We start from the raw sequence: 21214 nt of genomic DNA on the forward strand, positions 1-21214 counted from the left end.
TGCCTTTTTATCGATGTCTAAATGGTGAAGTAGGCTGGATTACTGATTCTACAGATGTGAACGCTGGAGCAGAAAAAGCAGGTTAAGCGAGTGTTCTTTCCAAGCCCAGTGTCTTCGTGTCCAGGGGGGTGGTAGGGTAGCGGGGGTCTGCAGATGCCAACAGTCATGCAGACCTCCCTCTGGATGGGGGTGATGTAATCCTCAATCTGAGCGTCTGGAAGAGAGAGGTGGACACACATTTTAGAGATGCACACACACACACACGCATACACACACACTGACTTAAACACACACACACACACACACACACACAGAGCTCACGAATGGTGAAATGAACAGGCTGGGTGGTGTGGGTGCTTACGAGCATGCATGCACATGTACGCAAACGTAATGATTGGGAATTACCATCCCTGTTCCTGTTATATCCAAGCCAATCGTCCTACATCCCCTTTCCAGCGTCCTCATCTCCTCCACAACCCCTGTGATCTGTTCTTTTTTTATTCTCAGTAAGGGACTAGTTTCTAGTCTGAGCTCTCTCTGGTTCTCCCTACTCTGTTGTGGTTACACAGAACTAGTTTATTTCCTAGCAGCCCTATCTCTAGCAGATACACACAGACCAATGACACAATTTGATTGCACTGACAATGAAAAGTGTATATCCATAAACCCTTCTGCTATTGACTCATGTTTGCTGATAGAAAAACAGGCCATATTCTCTTGATTAGATTTAGTTTCTGCTGCTAATAAGTTATTATTGAAATATTTTAATCTGCTACGTGTTCATTCCCTCGTTCGATTCATGATTTAATTCATGTAGTGTGAAAATTTTGAATTAGTGGCCTGATAAATGCTACACTACATTTTTATTTGCCACTAATTATGGTAATTATTATAAACGAGTAGAGCTGTTCACGCTTGTTATGCTTTACCACCTGTGATAAATAGTAACAATAATATATTGGTTTAACTGTAGTTTCATCAGCTTTGTTGGTTTGGTCATTGTTTTGTTTAGCATCCCAAATGGCACCTTATGGCTCTGGTCAAAAGTAGTGACTACTTCTCCTTTCTACCCCTACTCCCTATTCCCTTATGGGCCCTGGTCAAGAATAGGGTGCCATTTGAGCCTAGCGTTGGGGTGTATCCACCTTTTAAATTGACTTACTGTAGAGACATCTCTTTTTATCTTCTTTGGAGACTCAAACATGGCTCAAACAAACTAGATTTGGTCATTTCCACGTAGAAGGAGCCATGGAGCACAGCACCAACGTGAAGTTCATAGGCATGTCAAATTGGCCGTCTATATTTTTGAGAAATTAAGGCATGTATAGATTTTTCAACCATTCTCCAGGAATAATATTTTTGGGGAATAAGCAAAGGCTTTTGATTTCTGGTCAAACAGATGGAAACCGCGTCTTGGAAAACGTCTACCAGGAAAAAAAGTCTTAAAATTATTAGAAATGCATCAAAACACAATGTTGAAGTAAAGACCCTTGCCAACTAATATCAACACTTCTATTTAGTTTTGGACAAATTTTTCTGCCTTCTGTACGTTTAAGAAACATTGCTTTGTGCTTTGAAATTCTATTACCAAAAACCCACATATCTTTAAGATATTTTCTATTTTCTTTCCCTCGTGAGGAGGGAGGATAATGAAAGTAAAATAAGTAACAAGTAAAGGTAAACTATCAATTAGTTAGTTTTTACTAATATCTATTTTGTTTATTAATTATTTTTATGATAAATTGGTAACAGAATTTCTGCAATTGAATTGGCTACAATGGGAAATCAAAGGTAGTCAAAAAACACAGTTGGGGTTCCAAGTTTGGACAGCACAGTAAAGTACAGTGCAGTAAAGAAAGTATAGTACTGTAGAGTACAGTACACAGTAGGAACACACTAGAGTTAAGTACACTAATGTACTGGTACTGAACTCTACTGTACTGAACTCTACTCTACTGTTCTGTGCTGTACTGGACTCTACTGTATTCTACTGAGCTCAACTGTGCTGTACTTTGATGTCCAAACTTGTGAAACAGAGACGTCTATGATTGGTTCATATTTGGTCCGGACCAACCAAATTTAGTCTTGTTTTTGGGGCAGAGCTCATTTAAAATAATAGCCAGTGTGTAGAATAATACCCAGATATATTGCATATATTATACCTTTGTGTACCTATTTAGGATACATCACCATGAAGAGAGTTACATTAATATCCACAATTATTGATTTCTGTGTAGTACAGATAAGGGACCCTTGATGAAATTCTGTTAATATTTTTTTCAAAGTCAATGTGCCAGTGTCATAGCTGACACCCCATTCTTTCTGCAGACGTCTTGAATCTTAATTCGGAGCAGATATTTATACACATTTAAAATGTTTTAGATATTTTAACATGGACACATAAAAAACTGAAGGAGATTTTACCGAAATTCTGTTGACTTCCCAGTAAATGTGTTTTTGTAAAATGTTCAGTGTAAATTGTTAAAAGTAGTCCTTGTGCATAGAGTTGTATGTTTTGTTAAACTTTGAAATTAATGGTCTTTATTTGGCATACATTTTGGCGTGAAAAATCTGAGACTCAACGCAATTCCGTTATGGAATTGCCAATATCAAGCTATCCTACTAATCCTTGTAGAAAAACATTATTTTGCAGTGCACGTTCTTGGCATTCCACATGCGCTTTTGGACGGTTACTAATGTGTTGATGACTCCTCATTCTGAGCTGTATAGCTTTAGCAGCAAGAACTCCTTTGAAAGCCAGATAATAAGTGTGCGGCCCAAATGACACCTTATTGCCTATATAGTGCACTACTTTAGATTGAGCTATGGGCCCTGGTCAAAACTAGTGCACTTTACTATATAGGGAGTAGGGGACTGGGCCGTTGTGTCTAAAGCACTGGATTGGAACGCTCCCCATCGGTATGCTATGCTAGTGAGCCTGTGGCTTGGTCAAGCTTTGGTCGAGTGAGTTCGGATTCAGACCCAATAAAAGGGTAGAATCCTTTCGTTGATTACGGTGTCTTAGAGATTTTCTTTCTTTAAACCCTGTTTTGTCTTTGCATATGCTCTGTTTTTGAGGCTTGGGGTATGAGGAAAGTGTAGCATGTGCAGCAGCATAATTGCCTCGGACGAAACACTTGTTCAGTCTTCTCTCTGCACTTCTTGGAAGAGAGACTGTGTTTCTTGGTGTGCTGCATCTCAACTTGAATTTTACTGGGCAATGCATTGGACCTATGCTTGTGCAATTGTACAATTGCCCTTATTGGTACAGCTAGCTCAATTAAGTTTTTCCAATCTACAAAAGCCTTCCCAGTCTGTCTGTTCATACATCCATCACACATTGGCCCACTTGACCTGACTCTAATTTGTCTAGACGTCTCACCAGCCTCCCAAGCATCCTGGTAATCATGCAGTACTGTCCAGAGCCGTGGTCAAGTGGGTAACACTCCTGGCCAGTACATAACTCCTCACTGGAGGCCAGGCTTCAATCTGATCTACACCCTTCCTCCTGTGTCTCCTTTTTATCTCCTTATCGGTTTCATGCCTGAACATACTAAAGATAAGAGTGAAATTCTAGCCTGAGTACCAGTCTGTTTTTCCATCATGCCACTCCTTGGCATGACAAGGACCAGGCTAGTGGCATTCCACTCTTTTTAATCATAGTATGTAAAGACCTGCTCAATGAGGTGACAGTGTCGCCATAATAATGAACTCCGTGTGAGTGAGATGAAACCTGGCGTTTCATTACGCTGAAGAGCAGAGAGGGTGGTGTCATGACCCCAGCTGTGTCCCAAATGGCATCCTATTCTCTATATATTCGCATACTGTCATGTTTCTGGATGCCCTCACAATATTTGTAGTTCTTCACTGTAAAATGTTATAGGCTATGTTATCTAGACAGAAGCCAGCATCTTTGCCATATCTTAGGTTGTTTGTGATCAGATGAAGTGTCTTGTCATTTCTAATGCTCGTACTCCCCACCGAGTTGCTGTTGACCTCAATTCCCCGCTGCCGCTGTTTAGTGTTGACATTTGCATGCGTGTGTGTCCCCGGCTGTGTCTGTGAGTGACTGTCTGTGTGCGTGTTTGTCTAAGTGTGTGTCTGTATTTGTGTGTCCATGCATGCATGTGCCAATGAGGCTGCCTTTTTGATCTAGGCCGACTGGCAGACACACTGCCTCTCTCTCTCTCTCTCTCTCTCTCTCTCTCTCTCTCTCTCTCTCTCTCTCTCTCTCTCTCTCTCTCTCTCTCTCTCTCTCTCTCTCTCTCTCTCTCTCTCTCTCTCTCTCTCTCTCTCTCTCTCTCTCTCTCTCTCTCTCTCTCTCTCTCTCTCTCTCTCTCTCTCTCTCTCTCTCTCTCTCTCTCTCTCTCTCTCTCTCTCTCTTCTCTCTCTCTCTCTCTCTCTCTCTCTCTCTCTCTCTCTCTCTCTCTCTCTCTCCTCTCTCTCTCTCTCTCTCTCTCTCTCTCTCGTCGTTTTGGTTTTTGCCTTAGCATTACTCAGCTGATTCAAATAATCAAAGCTTGATGATTAGTTGGGTTATTTGAATCAGCTGTTTTAGTGTACTGCAAAAAACAAAACATGCACCCAGGGGATCCCCAGGACCGAGTTTAGGAAACACTGCTCTAGTCTTGTCTCTCTCTATCCTTCTATATATTTTAATCTTCTTCAATATCTCCCTGTCTTTCCCATGTCCCTGTAATCCTGTTCTCACTCTTCCCTGCTCCCACCTTTCTTTTTCCCTACATTTATCTCCCACCTTCCTGTCTCTCTCGCTGCCTATGCAGTGAGTCAGCAATATGGGTATATAACACACACACACTGCCGCTCCCTTTGATCCTGTTATCTTCGCCCGTTGGTTTTGCCGGGCTGACCCCGCCGGCTGTTCCCTGTTTCATTGGTTGCTCTTCAAGATCTGCCTCCAATCCGCTCCCCTGCTGCTTGCTGCCGCATGCTGCATCGCTTTCCCAGGATCGCTTTGCCAGCTCTTCTGCAGTGAGCCAGCGTGAACTTGAGAGAGGGAGGGAGGGATGGGGGGGAGGGAGGGAGGGAGGGAGGAAAGGGAGGAGAGATTTGAGGGAGGGATGGGGGAAAGGGGATGGGAGGGAGGGAGGGGAAGGGTGAGTGAAAAGAGGGTATGAGAGGGTTGAGTGGGAAACGGAAAGAGGGTGAGGGGGAAAAGGAAGCGACAGTAAGAGGGAAGGGAGGGAAAGCAATTCAGAAGGAGGGAGGGGAAGGAAGAGAGATGTAAAGAGATTGATTGGCTACGAGTCCAGACATGGAGTCCACACTGTTGGCTCTACGCAATTAACTCTCTCACTCTACTCTCCTCTTGATATGTGCCGTCATCTCTTTTCCCAGATTAGCAGCTCTTTAAGCAGATCGTAATTTCTCTGCTACCCCTGCCTGGACAGGAGCGTTTTGAGGCAGAAGCATGCGCTCGCGTTTCCCCTCTGAGGATGGCTCGGCGATGGTAGGAGCTCCTACAGAGCGTGGTGGGTAGATGGCACGGTGGCACAGTCTTATGTTGGCACCAGGTAGCACTGGGTGGGTGACAGTGTCACTTACACTGTCGGCTTAGTGGTGAGCGCCTGTTGATTGCTTCACAGATGCTGTGACTGTGAGTGTTTGGGATAGGGATTTTAGAGTGGTTCATATGAGTATCTTAGCAATGTAACCGTCATATATTCGAGAGGATGCACTGTATATGCTGGAGTAATGGATTTTGTTTATTGATTTGGTTGAGTTCATGTTTAGGCATTTTCAAATAGGGTCAAGGATATTTTAACAAATATATGTTTTATCATGTAAATTGCACTCAGCTTCTCTGATTGAAGTCAAGATCATTTCACATCTTTAACAGAAATCTACCTTTGTCATCTGTCTGTCTGTGATATTTTGCCTATGACACTCTGCTAGAACTTATATTGATGGATTAATCAAGCAGGATTTATTTGGTTCATTTCAAGCTGCCTTACATAAAGGGTATGTATGCGCGAGACCTCCCTTATTGAGATGACAGAGGTTTTGGATGTGTTCTGTCTGTTGTTTGGTGTTTGTCTTAGCTGTGTCCTTTGTCTGTTGTGTCTGAGTCTTGTTAGTGCCCTTGTTGTGTCTGTGCTGTGTCTGTGTCTGAAAGAAGGATTTGTGGAACAGTTTCATAATCCACTTCCATCTTTCATGCGCCAGCAAATGCAGCGATGTTTCATGGAATTGATCAATCAGGAAGGGCTGGATTATGTGGTTAATCAAATCATCTATTTGATTGACAAGGCTTTTGTTGTGCTGGGTTTGTGTTTGCATGTACTGGTTTGAGGATTTTCTATGTAAAAATTAAGCAGTCAACAGTATACTGTATTCTATTAAGATTCCCTTGGGGTATTGGGTGTTATGATAAAATGCATGGTAGCCTTTGACGCCCCCAAAAAGTGTTTCTCCATAACCTGGTTCAAGCTTATTCATTATGTGACCCTGAAGAAGGCACTGCTGATTGCGAAGCACATTGGTTATTAGGTTTACCCATTCAATTGTTAGAAGCATATGAGAGTGTCTCTCTTTCCTTGTTTATTGGAGTGTTATGGTGTCATAAATGGGTGAGTATCTCAATACACCATGAACCATATTGTCATCCTCTTTAGGTCCCCAGTCCCCTTGTGGATAGTTAACCCTTAGTTGATCCAGGAAATGAAAAGGACTGTGTAATGACATCACACCAAAGCTTCCAGATAAATCTAGCTTGATTTGACCTCAAATTGCTTATTTTTTCTCAATCCACCGCTTGGCTAAAACCCACTAAGCTTCAAGGGCCGCACGGCAAAAGTTATGTAAATATTGTAGCTTAGATAAGCTAACGACAGACATTATGAATGACTTGACTTCTGCTGTGCACTGCCGTGTAGTCAGCATTTAAGATTTAAACCAAGTGGGTTAAACCAAGTGAAGGGCTGACCTCTTCTCCATCCCGGTAGCTATGGCAACGGTCTTCTTTTTCCTGTCAAGCTATTTTCCTGGCACATGCACCATACGAGACATCAACGAGGGAGGAGAGTCTCCCCTCAGGGCCTTTTCTACAAGCGGCCAGGCGTCCTGTTTCTTTGCTGTCTTAAATACAACCTGAGACAGCTAGCTAGCTAAGCACACATGCTTTGCTCACACTAAGTCCACCCTGGCCTTGATGTTGACGGACACGGACTGGACCAAATTTGAACCTATCATGGACACATTTCACAAGACTGGATAGCACAGTACAGTGAGTAGAGCACAGTAGAGTACAGTCCGTACAATACAGTAAAGAAAAGTACAGTATGCTCGTGCTGTACTGTACTGAACATATTCTACTGGAGTTGAATTGCCCAGTATCAACTGTATATATATAAGGCACACCGTGTTAGAGGAATCCACGTGAATCTGAGGCCTGCTGTTTTTTGCCTTGTATTGAACAGTATATTGTACTTTACCTTTCCTATGGCTCAGCACCCAACTCTGTCCTCAGTCGTCACTGTAGCTGCACTAAGCTTATACTGTACATGCACTGCTTTTAGCACTTTCACTTTATCAAATATTTATGACAGTGCTTTTCTGGAAACATCCACCTAGCATAGCACTGAAGCCGCAACAAAAGCTTAGCTGCATGAAATAGCAACTCTCCTCAAATCTATTTTGAGATCATCCAGGACTCCCATCTCTCTTAAAACCGAGCCCCAACTTGAGTTCTTGATCCTGGGTAGGGATGCCAGATGGCCAGCCTAGGCCTGGGGCTCCTGGAAAGTTTATACTTTGAGAATTGCTGACAAGAGACCCAGAGCCCCAAAACCACAGTGGATGTTTTTTTATTTCTCTTTTCGGGGCGTTCTTCCCTTCTGTGGCTGGCTATCCGTGGCCAAAATTGCTTGGTCTCGGGTTGTTGGCTCTATTGTTGCTATTCAGCTGGTGCCATGACCTGAGACTGACCTCCTACCTGTCTCTTTTTTCCCCTACCAGCCATGGGTCATGTTTGCGCCTAGTCCCAAATCTGTTAGTGCTTTTGGCATGAAGTAATGACCATAGTAATTTTAATAGGGCACAAATGAGTCTGGGACCAGCCCCTGGGGATCAGCTCTGTTCCCCAAGCAGCCAAAGCCACAGTGTTGTGTCTCATTTGAAATTGCACCCAGGTTTAGCCAAAAATGCTAAAGGCTAACACACTTGAGTGGATTTCATTTGGATGGTTGTAGTTGTGAATCTATTTGTCTCGTTTTATGTAAGTCATGAGTGAGCACTTAACTTCTTCTTAGGTCTTATTCCATGTGTTTGAGGGTGATTTATTTTTATAGACTTGTTGATGACTACTACTAAGCATTACAATATCATAATACCATTGTGTGTGATGGTTATGTCCTTAACATAGGCCATAAGCCATATTGTGGGAAATATTATGTAAGATAATACATTAATACTTGGACCCTCTGCTGTTTATATACATACTGGTATGTGGACTATGTTGAGATATGTTTGTCTCAACATAGTCCAACAACAGATTTGGGACCAGGCAAACATGACCCATGGCTGGTAGGGAAAAGAGACAGGTAGGAGGTCAGTCTCAGGTCATGGCACCAGCTGAATAGCAACAGCTCAGAAACCAACAACTGAGAGACCAAGCAAAGTCTGGCGCCGGATACACAACCACAGAAGGCAGAACTCACGAAAGATGGAGAAGAAATCAAAGAGATTGCCTGTGGTTTTGAGGCCTTGGCTGTGGGCCCTCAAAAGTAGCTCTGGGAAGCCCCGGGCCTGGGCTGGCAGCATCCTACCAGATCTCAGGCCATCAGACTGTTAAATAGCCACCACTAGCACATTAGAGGCTGCTGCTGACTATTGAAATCACTGGCCACTTTAAGAAATGGAACACTAGTCACTTTAATAAGGTTGACATATCTTCGTTACTCATCTCATATGTATATACTGTATTCTATAATATTCTACTGTATCTTCGTCCATGCCACTCTGTCATTGCTTGTCCATATATGTATATATTCTTAAATTCCATTCCTTACTTAAATTTGTGTGTATTGGGTATATGTTGTGAAATTATTAGATATATTACTGCACTGTGGGAGCTAGAAAGCACAAGCATTTACGCTACACCCGCAAAACATCTGCTAAACACGTGAATGTGACAAATAACATTTGATTTGATTTGGAAAGCGTTCAGCCTGCTTGACAGAACTGTGATTTGTGTGTTTGTTTGTGTGTTTGGCATTTCCTGTCTCTGAGGGGAGCAGGATGGGAGGGAAAGCAGCTGACGTGTGTCGTCCTTTTACCTTTATCTCTCTTTTCAGCTGATTTGTGTGTCTGTGAATTTGCCTTTGATCCCTCTCTTTGGCCGTGTGCGCATGCATACTGGTTGGAAATGCGAACAACATTTTGGACACTTTTGTATGTGTGTACATACCTCCCAAACCCCTTCCCTCTATGTCCAAGTCTTAACATGGGCATCAGTGCGTATGTTTGTGAACCCCTCTAATCCCCCTCTCTCTGTCTCTCTCTGTAGGGTGCAGGGTGAGAGGGAAGAGGGAACTTTATGACCCGGCGAGTATTAGGATAGCCAGTGAAGGATACAGTAGCATCCCCAGGCCTGTGGTGCGACAGATCGACAAGCAGTTCCTGATCTGCAGCATATGCCTGGACCGCCACGACAACCCCAAAGTGCTGCCCTGCCTCCGCATACCTTCTGTGAGAGGTGTGTGTGCGTTGCCTGCCTGTCTGTCTGCTGCCTGCCTGCCTGTCTGCCTGCCTGTCTGTCTCTCATTTTGTTCTATATGTTCAGTTTGGGAGAGTGTGTGAGCTTGATTGTCTTTGAGAATGAGATTTGCTCGGTTGGCAAGCGTGTGAATATTCTGCCAATTGAGGTGATAGAAGTGATGCTTGCTCATCACGCAACCTTAGGTGGGAGTGACTAACTAAAGATTAAAAAAGTGTCTTTCCTTTTGTCATGGACAGGGAACTCCGCTGAATATAGAAACTAAATACTGTGGCTTCACAAAATATCTTTATTTTCTGTGACTACATTTGGAGTCTGTCCGTGTCACCCTCCTAGACTAGCTGTCTTTGTCCCTGAGAGAAGAAGGGAGAGCTCAGTGTGCCTGTCACGTTCTGTATAGCATCTAGAGCGTGACATTACTCAATTAGATTTGATGATGCTGTTGTACGAAGATGCTTTCTTTAGCTCATTTTCTCTCTCTATCGTTCTCTTTTGCATTCTCTCTCTCTCTTTCTCCTTCTGTCTCTTTGTCTCTGATTGTCTCCCCATCCTCTTTTTCCTCACTCTGTCCCTCCATCTTTCAGTCTAATCTCTCTCTGTTCATTTCGGACTCAGTATGATGCAGGCAGCTGTGTAGTGAATCTAAAAATGTGACTTTGATGAGAAAGGTAAAGATTTCATTTAGTTGAGGGCAGTGGTGTAAAGTACTTAAGTAAAAAAGACTTTAAAAAGTACTACTTAAGTAGTTTTTGCGGTATCTGTACTTTTGCTTTACACTAATTATATTTTTGACTACCTTTTACTTTACTTTTCATTCCTAAAAGAAAATCATGTACTTTTACTCCATACATTTTCCCTGACACCCAAAGTACTCCTTACATTTTGAATGCTTAGCAGTACAGGAAAATGGTCCAATTCGCGCACTAGTAATAAAAAAGGCATCCTGAGTCATCCCTACGACCTCTGATCTGGCTGACTCACTAAACACAAGTGTTAAGTGTGCCCCTGGCTATCAAATAAACATTTTTTTTAAACATGAAAATGGTGCTGTCTGGTTTGCTTAATATAAAGAAGATTGAATAATTTATACTTTTACTTTTGATACGTAAGTATATTTTGCCAATTACATTAACTTTTGATTCTTAAGTATATTTAAAACCAAATACTTTTCAACTTTTACTCAAGTAGTATTTGCTGGGTGACTTTCAGTTTTACTTGAGTCATTTTCTATTAAGGTATCTTTACTTTTACTCAATTGGGTACTTTGACAATTGGGTACTTTTCCACCACTGGTTGAGGGCAGAAAACTTTTGCTTGATTGATGTTAGGTTTTTCTTCCATTTTAATTCACAGTCTTGACTGACCATCAGTCAGCAATTAATCAGGAATTCAACAGTTAATTAATTAATTAATTAATTAATTAATGACTGTCTCTGTGAAAATTGTGTATGACTGGATTGGTTTAATTCTAACTAGCAATTCAATATGGCATTTTTAAAGTTTGTTTTATATATTTTGTGCAACTTAAAAATAAAATATATATGTATATTTCTTCTGCCATATATCAGGTACCAAAGCATGTTGCAGGACACATTCATAGGCTATCTAGAAGTTAGGCAATTGTGTGACTGCTGAATCCCACCTTCATACAATGTGTTATAGTCACTCACTAGTATTATAAGTCAGTGTTGTTGGTGTATGGTGGAAATAACCCAATGTGTGCATACTACAACATTTTAGGATTTTGGTAGTGTTTTAGTCCTGTAAAGCCATAGAATGTATTAAAAACCCCCTTTTTCTGACAAGTAGAATATATATCTGAGACTAGAGTCATAATTGCATAGAAGTATGATAAATACATGTATGCCTGTTTGTGCATCCCAAATGGCTATTCCTATTTAGGGGCACTGCTTTTGACCAGACCCATAGAGTTTTCCCATTTTGGAGGCAGGCTGTAACAGCCTGTATTTTCTGTGAAGACATACATATACATGCTAGGTATTAGGGCTGTGGTGGTATATAACTAGTCTAGAAACACTAGTAGGTAAATCCACATCTGACGTTTAACTCCTACCCTCCTCTCTCCTGTCCAGGTGTCTGCAGAACCTCGTCCGCCCACAGCCTGGCGCTGTCGTGCCCCGTGTGCCGTGACGTCCATCCTGCCGGAGAAAGGCGTGACGCTGCAGAGCAACTTCTTCATCACCAACCTGATGGACGTGCTGCAGCGGCCCCCCAGCGACAACCGCAGCCAGAGAACGCGTGTTGGAGACCATCAACTCTGTGGCCACGGGACAACCGCTCTCCTGCCCCAACCACGTAGGAAATGTAGGCAATAATATGCCATTTATGAAGACGCTTTTATCCAAAGCGACTTAGTCATGCGTGCATACATTTTTTTGTGTATGGGTGGTCGGGGATGGAACCCACTGCTGGCTAACTTTCCTTGCTGGCTTACAGCTGAAGCTAGCATCAATTTACTACCATAGTACTTTGTTTGTGATTTAACCAAACTATAAGCGCCAAAATAGTGCTGATTTCAAAGCTTCAGACTGCACCAAAAACTTTATTCATTCACTTAATCGGTCTCCTATTGAATATGCATTCACTGTATTGCTTGATAGGCCTAAGCTACATTTACATTTTAGTAATTTAACAGAATGCTTTTATCCAGAGCACTTACAGCAGTGAATGCATACATTTTCGTACTGGTCCCCGTGGGAATCGAACTCCACAACCCTGGCGTTGCAAGCGCCAAGTGCTCTACCAACTGAACCACACGGGACCAAACTGTTATTTACCCAGTTTATCAATAGAGATTTACCATTCAATAAATTGTTACCATTTTAGTGTTATGTAGTTAGATTGGTAAAAACAAAGTCAAATATAGATATTTATGATTCAACATTTTGATGTAAAAAACAAAACTCTAAAGATGCCAAACGATTGAACAGAGCAGTAGCTGAGTTTATCTGTCTGGATCAAGTGCCATTCTGTGACTTTAATATAACCTTTTTTGCTGTGGTATCATTTTGGTGTCGAGTGCAGATCGTGATGGTATTGATATCGCGATACTAAACCTGAAGTATTGGTATCGGAAGTCGTACATCATGACAAACTAATATGTTATGAGTTACTAGTCAGAGTTATACATGGGTGGAATTGGAAAAAAGGTCACTCCGGGAACCGACCATTGTAAAGAATAATACAGTTCGACAAATGTTTTCACTTAATAAACTCTTAATCTACACTCATATGATGAATAAGCATTCACGGGGAATTTGACGCTTGTTTATTTCATGCCTTCCAGGTACAAAGGGGAAGAAACAAAGGGGAATTCACCAATCTAAAGGGTGTGGCTGCCTCCTCAGTAGGAAAGGTGTTTGATAGCAGACAGCAATAACCAGTGTGTTCCAGGTAAGGGAACTGGAGAATGTCAGCTCTAGCTATATATCATAGATCATTAATTAAAACCCATGTCGTTGACGCCACTTAAGACCATGGCCTGAATCCCAAAAGCACCCTATTTCCAAGTGCATACTTTCTGACCAAGGCCTGTTGAGCTAATGCTCAGGCATTACTATTACTGTTAGAGCTAACAGAGGTCTCAAGGCAAGGTTACTCGTCACACAAATGTAGTTAAATCGGCCAACGATCCACTAAACATTTGCCTTCAAAAGGTAACTTAGCAGTCATATAATGGATTGCAATAATAGATTGCGTTTACACAACACTTTTTACTAGTTCTCGAAATGGTTAACACTGTGCACAGTAGAATGTCTTATATTCCGATGATACCAGTTGTTCAGGGTAGGATCAACAAGCACATTATGCTTCTTCTTCTCTTGGTGAGGGAAATAGCAGAGGGAATGTGGGATGCTGGTGGGGCTGGAGCACAATGACTCATCATCGCTATTGAACATAATATAGCTTTGTCTTCTCCATGGAGACCAACCATCAGCTGTCCATCCTCCCTTTAAGGGATTTGGAGTTGAAAAGGGCTGAGAATATGTTCAAATCAAATGAATATACAAGCACTTGTGTTTTTGTAGATTTGCTTTGTTGATCTGTGGATTTACATGGCTTGAATACCAGATGTTTTTTATTTATTATTTACCACAGCACACATTTATTTTTGCGTGAGCACATCATTTGTTATTTCATGTAACATACAGTATGATAAAATACTTTTCTACTGTAGAGCACTTTCATCCTAATATTTGAAACATTTACACATAAGAGTGGTAGTTGGTATCTAGCTCAGCGCTTGTTCAATTCTGGACCTGGAGAGCCAAAACATTTTTTTTCTACCTGGTAGTTAATCGCACTCACCTGGTGTCCCAGGTCTGAATTAGTCCCTGAATGGAAGGAGAGGATGAAAAACTGAAGTGTTTTGGGCCCTCAGACCGGAATTGAACAGCCCAAGGGTCTAGCCTCATATCTCCTGAAGTCGTTCTGGCTCTTGACTTAGTCATTGCAGTGGTATCTTTTGACTGTGAGTTCTCACCAGAGCTCTTTGAGGGTGTGTCTGAAGAGATTGTCTGAAGAATATTCTTCCTGATATAGACTGGATGAAAACAAGACTCGGTTAAGAGCTCTGACTGCTCAGATGTTGTATTGATTTGCTGTATATCATGGTGCTTTTGCAAATGTGAAAATATGGCAAAGATACCAACTGTAAATTGGCATCAGGACAGTAACAATTCCAGTTCAATAATTGAAAAGTGTCATTTATTTATCATATCAAAGAGGATTTTCAAATCATTTCCTTAAAGGACTGAATAAAAAAAAAGAGCCCTGACTATCCATTGATTACGTTTTTTATATTTCGAAAGCATTTTGACAATCAGACCATCTTCAGTCATGTGATTCGGCCCTGTGTTTCTTTCGGAGATCTTCTCTAACCACGGTCTGTTCAAGAGTCGCTTTTGGGGTGCGGGACGGTCTCCCAGGGCAACTGCAGCGGCCCACAGGAGTGGCGGTCCACCCCAACGGTGACATCATCATAGCCTCAACTATGACAACAAGTGGGTTAAGCATCTTCTCCAGCGATGGAAAGTTCAAGGTGAGTTAAACGTTTATACAATGCCGTCATTTATCCTGGAATCCACACTAGATATCGCTCTGTTCCACTTTACCGATTCAGTCTGGATCCGAATCCTCAGTCTGGACCTGCCACCATTGAAATCGTTTGTGCTTTCTAGCCGCCTCCAATTGTCGGCCCGAGTGCCTCTCAGTTGAGCAGGTCCAGACTTCATCATTGAAGTGAAAATATATTGAAATGGAGGGCTATTCAGTTTGGATTCCAGTCGTTCTGTCATATCAACTAATAGCTGCTGTCAGAATTTCTTTATCCTAAGTGATGCTTTGCATGGCTGATGCTCACCGATAATGGATAACTCAATGTGGGTATGCTTTCTGACTTGATTAGTCTTTTTCTACCCAGCAGCACCTGAAGAAAATAAGGTCCATGCCACTATGAGACTTTGACGTTAGCCTGAATTGGAAACATTAACTTGAGATAACCTGTTTGTTATTTCTTTATATAAAATACCCAACAGAAATACTGGGGTATCTATCCACTGTCCTTCCTGATTGTCCCTCTATCTCCCAGAATAAGATTGGCTCGGGCAAGCTGATGGGGCCCGAAGGCGTGTCGGGTAGACAGGAATGGCCACGTCATAATCGTGGACAACAAGGCGTGCTGGTCTTCATCTTTCAGCCCAACGGCGCTGGTCACCAAGTTTGGCCAACTCAGTTGAAACGGCGACCGGCAGTTTGCAGGTACACTCAATGGTAATGGTGTTGCACTCCCCTCTCCGGCTCCCACTCTTTTGCTCCCACCACCTGCATGCGGAATGAGGACTCCCCCAGGCGAGTGACCTTTAGGACGTGACCGTGACCTTTGACCTTCGAGCCATAACATTTTATTGTATTTTATCCTGCATGCTCTTCCTACTGTGAAGTCAAAGCCCATTGCTTTTGTCAGTCGTGTGTGTGTGTGTGTTTCTCCATTCAATTCAATGTTTCAATTTTCAGTTAGCCCAACCTTATCTTAAAGGGCAATCAGCAGTTGCTACATCCACTTTTGGACTTATAAATTAATTATATGTACCCATTCATTCTTGAAGAATATGAGCTTACTTCAACTGACATACCCCAATAGAACCCAAAATATAGCTTGTTTTACTCCAATGTTTGTAAACAAAGTAAACGTAAAACAAACACTGTATAGCCTCAAAACATGATTAAAACCATCATGAGGGGAAGCCCTCACAATATTACATTTGTCTAAGTAGTGAGAGCACTCAGGAGCAGGCAGTGTTGAAAGTAATCTTTAGACATGTTGTACTTTTCTTACATATCGTTTTGTAAATGACTAACAAATAAGCAGACAACAAGAAAATTGTTGGAAAAAGGTGAACGTTTTTGCTGTGAGCCAATGGGGTAACCTAGGTAACCACAGGTTGTTTTCCCCCACAGGCTATTTACATGTAAATAAATAAACAAATAAATAAAATGTTGGAAAACAGTAAAAATTAAAAGATTTAAAAAAAAACACAGTAGGCCTAAGCGTACACATAAATAGCGAATAACCTGTCAAAACAACCATTTGTACAGTAGGACTCTCCAGTAGGGGAGAGAGTGGGGATAAATTGAGCCATTTTTTATATTCATCATCACTCTGTCAAGGGAAATATAGTATTCTTTTCTAACAAAAATATCTACATACACTACCTGGTCAGAAGTTTTAGAACACCTACTCATTCAAGGGTTTTTCTTTATTTGTACGTATTTTCTACATTGTAGAAAAGCTGTCATCAAGGCAACGGGGTGGCTATTTGAAGAATCTCAAATCTCAAATATATTTTGATTTGTTTAACACTTTTTGGGGTTACTACATGATTCCATATGTGTTATTTCATAGTTTTGATGTGTTCACTATTATTCTACAATGTAGAAAATAGTCAAATTAAAGAAAAACCCTTGAATGATTAAGTGTTCTAAAACTTTTGACCTGTAGTTTATATTTGGGATGTTGTGTATCCCTGGAAATAACGAGAATTAATGTAAACACTACAGTTTTGAAAACATAGCTTGTCCAAAAAAGTGGTCTCTTGGCACAACTTGTTGAGCTCGGGACAGGTAAGTTAAGTCGCCTACAATTTTCTTTTGTACTGAATGAAATATTACAATTACCTTTTTTAAACCACGTCTCTTTATTTCCCAAACACAATCCAACACAATTACGATCGCGTTTTGTCAAAATGTTTTTATAGAAAATTGGGAACCCCTAACTTGCTTACCACTTTTTCCATATGGTTTCCTTCCTTCACAGACTCCATGAAATGATGACCCTTCTTAAATATTTGGTCAAATTATTAATTTTGTGTATGGTTTCCTAGAAACAAGGGTGGCTCAATTTACCCTTTTGGCTCAACTTAGCCCCACTCTTCCCTATAGCTTTCCTTTCCCTTCATTTTAAAATGAATTTATGATTACATTGTTTAATATGATATTTGGGTTACAGTTTAACAGAATAAAATACATACAGTGGAATCAGTTTCTACATGTGTTTTGGCAGGCGTGTTTTGGGCAGGTCTTTTTCATAAACATATCACATCAAATGATACATTGTTTTAAATCAAGCCATTTGTCTTTATTAGTTTTATTACATTTACATGTAGGCTGTGGTACATGGCAGCTTAAAGCTGAATTATGTACACAGCACATAAAAGTAATTAAACAAGGAAACAAAAACAGTAAATCAGGAAGTCAGCATGGGAGCTGGAAGCGGTTTGTCTTGGTAGTATCAGACAATGGCTTAAGTGGTGGAAGGCAGCGTCACAGGAATATGGGTCGGGATCAGACAGGTCCGGAGCCGTTTAACAGTGCACCTCGATGTCCCCGGACGTCCCGCAGCCGTCCGTAGCCGTCCGTAGCATAGCAGCTTGACTTTTGTAGCCATTCCTCCACACAAACAAGTAGCGACCCACTTGGGTGATGTCCCGGCAGCCCGTCGCCAGAAAGTTCACTACTCATCGGTAGTACAGAGTAGGCTATTACAATCCCTCAAGCCTCTGCCATCACCGCAAGACATCTCCACTTTCCTTTGTTTCGTTGTTTACATTGCCATAGGGGCAGGGTTAAATGCATGTACTATCTCTCTGTTTCGATCCAGGTCCTCACTTTGCAGCAGTCAACCAGAACAATGAGATAATTGTTAAGCAGACTTCCATAATCATTCTGTGAAGGTAAGACCATCTCACCAATTACAAATTATTTGTACCCTTGTGAAAAAAAGAATGGTGTAACTTTTTTTTTAAGGATGTGTACCCTTTCTGAAAAAGGGATATAATAATAATAATAATAATAATAATAATAGTAATAATAATAATTTATTCAACTTCTATAGCGCTTTTCATTACAAAAATAATCTCAAATCACTTGAAAAAGCTGTAAAATAAGGTGTACACTTATTAATATGAGATGATTAACGGAGCACCAGTCCAGTATTGGACAAAAATTGTATTCTAAGAAGACCTGGCTTACGAGTTAGTATAGCAATAACTAGTATAAGACTAACATTTTAACAATAGTAATTATTGGCTTATCTGAAGGGAATGAATTATTTTGAGAATCAATTGGACTTCTTTACCAGAATAACATTTCTTTTATATAATCAACATGTAATAACACTAATCAAAATATTTACATTACATAATGAGAATGATAATGAAAAGATAGGAAATAGATTGGAAGACGAGGTGAAGACCCTCAAGTAGATCCTGAACATTAAATTATGTTATACTCAGTCTGTGATCAAAGTCTGTTGTGGCTCTTGCTGATTCAGGCCGCATGGAGGAGAACAAAGGAAGAAGATGGCTGCGTGTCCTTTCTTGTGAATTGTCCTTATGCTTCGTCGCTCTTCTCTGTTGGCTCTTGCTTGAGTTGCAGAGGCTGTGCTCTAATTGTCTTCTCCTTCTTTCCCTTGAAGACAGTTAATTAAGGTGTACCGTTCAGGCTACACTAGCTCTTTAAGTCTTATGTTTTCTTCTGAGACTAAGTCTTCTTCTTGAGCCTGTTTAGTGTGTGGGCACTTCCTTCCCAAGTGTCTGTACTGGTGGCTATACTTTTTCCCTAAGTTATCAGTTACCAGTTCTGGCCACTAAAGGCAAAGGTCCAGGGCCTATGGTCAGCCTGCTGGAGATGGAGGTCCAGAGTAAAGAGGGTAAAAGATAGGGAGCAGTACTTTATAGTCCTGCTAGGTCACATGGTTTCACCCCCTAGGTGTCGAGCCATTTGTACGACCCATTGTCTTGGAGATGGAAAGTATTTTGGGGAGAAAATCTAAAGTTGTTAAGGTCAATTCCACATTGTGTCCAGCATTGTTCAACATATGACATTCAAACGACACATTGCTACAACAAAACAAACAGTGAATAAAATAAAACAGCTATAGGATAGAGTAGGTCTGCACTATGATTTTCAGACAGTGTTGAAAGTTTTGAGTGTTTCAAGCCTCCAACAGATGGTGCGACAGTCAATATGGAACCACATTGCTTGAGCAGAGGAAGGAGGTCAAGTGGGGAGATGAGTAGGTCCTCCCGAGACTGGAGCAGACAGCACAGGTCACTCTCCATTGAAAGCATCTCACTGGCGCCTCGTCCCCTGCCGTCCTGACTCGGCGATTTCTCCACAGCCGTTGACTCTCTGGTCTTGTAGTGTAGAACGAGATGTTGTTTTTGAGCTCCCAGTCTCCATTCACTCAGGATATTACTTGATGACAGGCCGCTCATAGGAAACCTCCCGAGCGATGAAGTCAGTCACTGCCAGCTCGGCCATGCATTAGTCCTCCTCATTGGGTCATGAGACCGCAGAAATAATTTGTAAAAATAGGGCAGGGGTATTCAAATCGAAATACACTAACGTGGTAGCATCGCTGAGTAGTTATCATGAGACGGCTGATTTGCAATGAATTCATGGGCAGGAAACAAATAGACGCAATCCAGATTTAATCTATAAACATTTGGCTATTCAAAACCAAAAATAAAGAAAAAAGATTCAAATAAAAAAACATGTAGTAATTATTAAATATTTACAAAATGTACAGGAGCTCTCTGCCTAGGCGAAATTCTTGGCAACATGGCACCCACCGAACCAAATGATGATGATGATGATGATGATATGTACCTTTTCTTTATATAAAAAGGGATTGTGTACCCTTCTGAAAAAGGATGTTCTTTCTGCAGGTGTTCAACCCTGAGGGGGAGTTTCTTCTGAAGTTTGGGTTCCAACGGGGAGGGGAACGGCCAGTTCAACGCCCACGGGGGTGGCGGTGGACGTCAACGGCAACATCATCGTAGCAGACTGGGGCAATAGACGAATACAGGTGAGGCCAAAGAGCATGGAAGTGGGAGACATTGTTTTGGTGTTAACTAAACTGTAAATGAAAACATTTTTCTTGTCCTCTAGAATGCTCTTTAAAATATAATTTATTATCAAATCATTTTGTTAGATTTATTATATTTGTATCTAGGAGTAGTCAGTTAAATTTGGAATTACCACTACCCCCCCTCTGTCTCCTCTCTCTCGCAAGCAGGTGTTTGATGGCAGTGGTTCAAGTCTCTCTCCTACATCAACACATCGCAGACTCTCTCTACGGTCCCCCAGGGCCTGGCCCTCACCTCCGATGGCCACGTGGTGGTGGCTGACCTGGGAACCACTGCTTCAAAGTCTACCGTTACCTGCAGTAGCCCTCGCACACTTAGTAGACACACACACACACACACTTATGCGTACACTCACATTCACAGATTCGCACACACGAGACTCTGCGCACACACACACACACACACCATCCTCAGTACGGAGTAATGGTGGATTTGCACTCATCCACTAATTCAATCCCGCCATCCATCACCGTGCCATACAGAACTCTCTCTAACCGTTCACCCTGACATGTGCCTCTAGCCTCCTTCATGACCTCTGACCTTTAAGCTTGTCCTCCACTGACCCCTGGAGTTCACAAGAGAAACCCTGTATTTCCCCAGAAACGTTTTATTTTCTACTGTCGGCCATGGGAAGAGGAAGAAGAGAAGGAGAATTGGTCATGTGATGTAGGTGGGAGGGAGGGACTATGATTGAGATCTCCATGGATTGGAGGATGACCCCGCCTAATGTGATATACAGAAGTAGTAGTCGAGGTGAAGTTGCCCCTAGATGCTGATCTTGGGTCAGTTTTGCATTTTCCCCACTAATCGTTAAGGTTAGGATTGGTGGCGTGGAAGCTGATCCTAGATCTGAATTTAGGGAAATTTCACCAGAGCTGATATACAATACATTCCTTTTGTTTAAAGGGATCCTTGTTGGGACGATGAAAATTATAACTGGGTATCATGTTAGGTTGGACAAATTTCTTCCTTTCGTTATTTATTGTTGTGACATGGCACTTGATGTAAAACTGGAAGTTAATGTTTA

General features: G+C 41.6%; 1 pseudogene; it reads left to right on the top strand.

Annotated features, from left to right (window-relative positions):
• Positions 1 to 9555: 9555 nt before the first annotated feature.
• Positions 9556 to 20666, top strand: LOC123482709 (annotated as a pseudogene).
• Positions 20667 to 21214: the final 548 nt, after the last annotated feature.

This window comes from Coregonus clupeaformis, chromosome 36 (genome assembly GCF_020615455.1).
Source record: "Coregonus clupeaformis isolate EN_2021a chromosome 36, ASM2061545v1, whole genome shotgun sequence".
NCBI lineage: Eukaryota > Metazoa > Chordata > Actinopteri > Salmoniformes > Salmonidae > Coregonus > Coregonus clupeaformis.